General features: G+C 31.6%; 1 long non-coding RNA gene across 2 annotated transcripts; it reads right to left on the bottom strand.

Annotated features, from left to right (window-relative positions):
• Nucleotides 1-1,462: 1,462 nt before the first annotated feature.
• Nucleotides 1,463-5,097, bottom strand: LOC145042144 (uncharacterized). 2 transcript variants are annotated; one of them, XR_013680552.1, is made up of 3 exons: nucleotides 4,957-5,097; nucleotides 2,883-3,303; nucleotides 1,463-2,104 (listed from the first exon to the last, which is right to left on the bottom strand). It is a non-coding gene; the product is annotated as an uncharacterized LOC145042144 (long non-coding RNA). The 2 variants fall into 2 exon arrangements; XR_013680551.1 differs by having other exon boundaries at nucleotides 1,463-3,303.
• Between the last annotated feature and the right edge of the window lie 1,401 nt (nucleotides 5,098-6,498).

The following is a 6,498-nucleotide window of genomic DNA, read 5'->3' as shown; positions in this document are numbered from 1 at the left end:
ACTACACCAACTTTGTACAGTGAAGAGTTAATATAAACAAAGTCGATAAAGCTTTGTGATTGTCTAGTGAAAACAGTTTCATTCTTGAGATCCATCGAAACTGTCTCGTTGTTATACTTCATCAAAAACATATACAGTCAAAATCAACCAAAGACAAAAAGGAAAAATACTCAAAACATTGGATAAGAAGCCTACAATTCTCAACAAAGTTCAAATAATCAGTAGAGGATGTTGGTACTTACTAGACGAACTTCATTGTCAGTGTGAATGCAAAAGCGACTTCGGATGGAGACAGAGAAAGAGATTTGATGAGTGATAATATCGATTTTGGATGATGGTTCTGGATTGGAACAAACAACGATGAAGCTGAGAGAGAAAGAACGATGATGAGAAAGATCTGATTCCAGTACTATAAATGCCCTTCGATTAATTTCAATCTGATACCCCCGTGTTTAAGTTATTCAAATATTTACAAAAATGTCACAAAACATCTCAGCCTTCTATTATTTTAATCTAACGGCCCTCATTTGGTTATCGAGAAACTATAAGTTCTCAAATGACATTCATATATATATAAAATACCTCGTTCCCGAGTTGTAGCAAAGAAAAGAAGAGAAGAGAAAAGAAAATAAGGAGAGAAAATAAGAGAAAAGAAAGGAAACAAAATTCGTCTTTTGTGTTCCCGAGTTGGAAAAAAATGAAAGGAAAATTAAACATTTTGTTCTTCCTCTCAAAATCCTTCTAAATCGGAAGAAAAGTTAGGAGGGAAAGTGATCATTTCATTTCTTTCCACTTCCTTCCTTTAATGAAACTCAAGAACACCAATTTCTTTTACTTTCCTCTCATTTCCACAAATTTTCTTTCTTTTCTCTCCTTAAAATGAACTCGGGAGTGGGGTGTTAGATTTCATGTGGTTGATAAATAGTTATTCAATTTTAGGTCTAGCCATGGGTGCTTTTTATATGATCTGTGGGTTTAGTTGTTGGTATCTTTATTTGACGTCCTTTTAATCCATATCAGCATATATATAACCAACAAAAATTTATAAGTGCAACCATGCTTGTTCAGTTATAGGCAAATTGTATGACAACTTTTAAATGATCGATTTTCTATAACCAATTATGTATTAAAATATAGTAGACACAAAAGTAAACCGAGATAGGAGATACAAACAGACAAAAATTTGTACGGACACCAAATATATAAAAACACACTTTCATTTCATTTATAATTAGGTCTACAAACTTCAAAGATTGCTCCCAAAATCAATCAAATTTCTAAAACCATTATAAAACTCGTACGTTTATCATCCGTAATTTCTATTATAATTGCAGTAAACAAAAAATAAGAAACTTAAATGAAAATGAGGGTACAAACTCTTACTTGTCCATTAAGGGTGCTAAACTACTGATGCTATCTATATCAAAAAAATTAGAACCTTTTGTATATGAAGACAATGATATAAGGTGGAAAATGAGTGTTTCCTTTCTTGAATTGTTCTCTTTTGGTGATAGCTTTCACAACTATGTACATACAAAGCAGCAACAACAGCCAACTATATTAACAATATATTTTTTGGTTGGTGATACGACATTCTCAAATAGAAAGTAGCAACATCTACTTGATCCATGACAGACCATCCACTCGATTCCTAAGTAAAATCCAAAAAAAAAAATCAAAATTGGTCAGAAAACATGTTAATCTCATATCCAATTCTTTATCTCAATGTCTTAGAAGAGCCTACAACAAACTATGATGTTCATCTCATATCCAATCCTATTTTTTTCTCCCTCTGCAACTACCAAATAACCTGCCAAAAACAATAAATCATTTAAAATGGAATATGAAATCGACTTACAAAGGAGGAGCAATGGTGCAACCTTGTGTCTTAATTCCTGGAGAGAGGCCTGCATTGGTTGTGGCGTATTGGGGAGAAGAGCAGTGGATCGTTCAATTTCAACTCAAAATTGGGAAGAATCGAGATATTGGTGTGCGAGGTCAAAGGGAACTTGTAAAGTGTAAAGATGGAGATATAACAGGGATAGAGTCAAGATTTGGCCTAATATTCAAAATTTTGAATTCCTCTTTTAATGCATCAGCATGACTGATTTGAAAAAAAAAAAAAAAAAAAAAAAAAAAATGACTTCCTCAAAATACCGTATACCATACATGCATATCAGCTCGAAGCTATAACGGGTCTATTTCAACTAAATCGGTGTTTAAGGTATTACAGATAAAAAAAAATGCATATTGTGTTTGTACCTAAGGTTACATAATTTATACTATTTAAAATTTATTACTAGTATATTGATGGTTACTTGTATTATTAGCTTGATGGTTTGGACGTTTTAAATCTATTTTTTGAAATAATAAGGTTTGTATAATACTCCCTCCGTCCCAAAATTATTGTCCGACAACAAAAAACACAGATTAAAAAAACATTAATTACCACTAACTTTATACAATAAAATGACAGTTTTGTCCTTACTTTGCATTTAATGTTCCATTAAATGCTTAGTTGGTTAAGTAATATTGAGGGGGTATTTCGGTAAAAATGTTATTTATTTTTAGAAATGGACAATTATTTTGGGACAAACCAATAATGTGATATACTTTTTTACAGAACAAAACCCCCGAAAATTGCACAATTTTACCCCAACACCCCGGACCTTTCCATAACTAAGGTTCATATATAACTGCATAACATAAGAGGAAAGATTATATTTTGTGCATCTTCTTTATCCTTAACAATGAAATATATGCCTATTTAATGATATTGAGGAAACTTATTGAAATGCATAAGGAGAAGGTGATATTAACACTTCATGAGTTAATCAAACAAAACTATAGGCATATGAAAATACAGGTAAGAAAGTGGTTACCTTCCATTAACATCATTTCCTATTAATTTAGTAACTTCTATAAGCGAATTCACTCCTTTTATATGCATTTGTCTCTGCCTCGGTCATGTGTTTATGGTTAGGCATTATATCTCCGAAGCTACTTTGTTGCTTCTTGACACGGGTGGGCTCCACGTGATAAAAGATTGGGTTGACAATATGGTTGAAAGTAGCGTAATTCTTTGACAACACGATAATAGAAGACCGAGATGCCTTAATTGCACTCTCCAATTCTGGTTTCAGATATTTTCCTATTTCAATCTCTTCATCATCCAAGAAGGTATTGATATTTTGCGTTTCTACTTATCTCGGGTTTTTATCATCGTGTTGTCTAAGAACTACGCTATTGGTTATGAAAGTTGGTTTCACTGGCTTTCCTCATTAGATCTCGTGAAAAGTTCATCTACATAAAATCCAAATTATTAACATTTTTAATATGCAACTTAAATCTCAACAAACAATTTAAACCTCAATAAATAAAATTTGAGAAATTATAAATTTATAATGCATTACATATGCATCTCCAAACTTTGCCATGTGAATTCATACGCCTAAAAATGTTTAAAGTTCATTATATGAACGCTAAATGTCTTAATATGCCAATTTTACTCCCATTCTTATAGTTTCGATTTGAATTTGGAGCTATATCATGGATAATGTTTAGGGTTAATCTCATAAAAGACCTTATATTTTGTGTTTTTCTCGGATTAAACCTCAAATTTATTTTTTGCCTAAAAAAGACCTATTTTTTTCATTTTTTCCGAAAAAGCCCTTAACTTCGTATTTTTTCCAACAAACCCTCAACCTTCTAAATGCTTTCAAATAAACCCTCAGCTTTTTTTGTTTTTCTCGAAAAAACCTTCGCATTTTACAATTTTTTTGGAAAAAAATGTCTAAAAGAGCCCGATCGGAAAAAAATGAAAAAACACAAGGTCTTTTTCGGAGAAAAAAAAAATTGAGGTTTAATCTGGAATAAACACAAAATATAAAGTCTTTTATGAGATTAAACCTAATGTTTATATGTGTCTTGTAGCCTTTGACTTTGATTTATTTGTTCAAAGGCCATTATATAGCTTAATTAGTGCTAAATTTGGTTGCTTTAACCAACATGGATATGGATATAGTCAAGTATTGATATAGAATAACCTATTTTTTCCAGCTATTTTCGAGTGCAAAAAGAAAAATATTGAACCAATTTATTCATTTAACCTACAACACCTTTGTTTTCATTTGATTTACGCACATAAACATCCCTATTGTTGTCTAACTAAAATCCATTAAATTTCAGTTAAGTAATCCACGAACAAATCAACATCAAATACCATTCTCAAAACAACTAAAAATCCACTATCATCTCCCATGAGAGAAATTGTAAAACATATAGGCAATTTCAAGCTTTAACTAGATGTCAACAAACAATTAGAGAATCTAAACAAACAAAAAAAAATCTTGACATGATATTTTACAGATCCCCAAAAACATAGCAACAACAATCTTTTTTCAAATTCAAATTTCTGTAATACTAGAAATACTATCAGCATACTGCATACATCTGAAGGATTTCAACTAACATTCAGGAGCTTATTTCAAATGATATGTTTTTGAACCTAACAAGTCATGCCCTTTCTAAGATCATGTTTGCTGCATGGAACTGAAAGGAAGGTTAAAAAAAACTTAAGCAGGGGCAAATTAGACATTTTAAATACTAATGGCATCCAAACACAGATATGAGATGCTAACTACTGAAACCAATATACACAGACTACGCATCATCCAACCATGTTTAGTGTCAAGTAGCTACAAAAGGATTAGGTTAGATTGTGTGACAAAGATGATTTAAGTGACAAATGACATATAGACTTTTCTGAACAATTTCTTAAATCTATAAAGAAATCCCCTCGCAATTTTGTACTCCAAAACATAAACCTAATCCAGCTTATTTTCAAATGAACAGAGCAGTATTTATTTGGTTCAGGATCTAGACTCTGCACGAACAATATCTTGAATTCGATTCAAGGAAAAGTAACTTGTAAGGATGAGCAGAGTTCGCATTTACCTGAAGCGGCGATATATAGCACGGAAACGTCGAGATATATAGCACGGAAACGGTGAGTTGACGAGGAATGAAGGGAGGGAGATGGCGAGAATATTGTGGTTTTCTTTTGCGTTGGGATCGAAGGTTTAGGGTTCTCTACCAAAAAAAAAAAAAAAAAAAAAAATCATATTCACACAAAAATTTTCCGTGTAACTAAAGGGTGTCTATCGGGTAAATTTTTTGGGTTTCGGGTAATTCAGGTCAGGTAATTCATGTTAAAAGATTTACTCGTTACCCTACCCAAACTAAATTCGGGTAATACCCGATTTTTTTTTAATGGGACCTAAAAGTAAATTTAATGAAATAAGTATGTCGTGCTCAAATTTTGAAAATTGAGATTTTTTCTTGGAGTAGTGACGAGTTAAAGTGATGCTGCGACGAGCCGATGAAGACCTAATGATTGGCGAGGTGGCGGTGAGCCGATGACCTGATGACCGGCGAGGAGGTGGCGACGAACAACTGAAGTTGATCGATAGTGACGAACGAAGAGGCGGACAAGGGTTTTTTTGATGTAGAGAAAATAGAACGAGGTAAAGTAAATTGGGTTGTGATTTGGGAATTGAGACGGATAAAAGGGATATTGCCATATTGGACCATTATTTGTTATATATATTTCGTGTAATTTGGGTATACCCGAAACCCAATACATTTACCTTTTACCCGACCTGAAAAAAAAAAAATCGGGTTACCCAATTACCCGAAAAAATTAACCCGATACCCAAAAAAATCGAGCAGGTAATTCGGCTAATGGGTATTTTCGATAGGGCTACGTGTAACTTATGGTTTATTTTTTTAAATATATTTTTCTGGTTTTTTTTTTTTTAGATTTTGCTATTTATTTATTTATTTTTTTTTACAAATAATATTCTAACTAGAAAAGCTTCTTACATAAAGAAACAATTTTTTAATCTAAGCTAGCAAGCAACTTTTTAAGAGGGTGTTTAGTAGGGGTGAGCATTGTGCGTTTTGGTGCAGTTTTTGGTTAAAACCGAACTGAAAATCGCAACTTCGGTTTTTTGAAATTTAGAAACCGCACCGTTTCGGCTTTTATGCGGTTCTGTTTTTTTTTTTTTTTTTTTTTTTTTTTTTGCGGTTTTTTGTGGTTCTGTTGTTTTTTTTTTTTTTTTTTTTTTTACCTTTTTACTAAAATTCAGACTACTCAATGAGTTACTTTGACTCGAATGAAGAATATAACTCAAATGACATAACTACTTATATACAGATGAACCAATACCACCACTTATTAGATTGAACTCAAATGACATAACTACTCATCCAACATGTTTTTAATACTTGAATATAATATGCATAAAATATAATATTTGTTTTACATATACATATGATAATATCAATTAATATATTTATTAAAATAATATTATCATCACTAGTACTCTTCATATTCAAATTTTAAATAATATAATAAAGATTATTTGTTCTTGTCAATATCTCTATATATGCTTAAAAATATATAATCATTCTCTCATAAGATAGATATTTATATTT

This window comes from Lactuca saligna, chromosome 1 (assembly GCF_052625555.1).
Source record: "Lactuca saligna cultivar CGN05327 chromosome 1, ASM5262555v1, whole genome shotgun sequence".
NCBI classification, from domain to species: Eukaryota; Viridiplantae; Streptophyta; class Magnoliopsida; order Asterales; family Asteraceae; genus Lactuca; species Lactuca saligna.
This window is presented reverse-complemented; position numbering and strand designations above follow the sequence as displayed.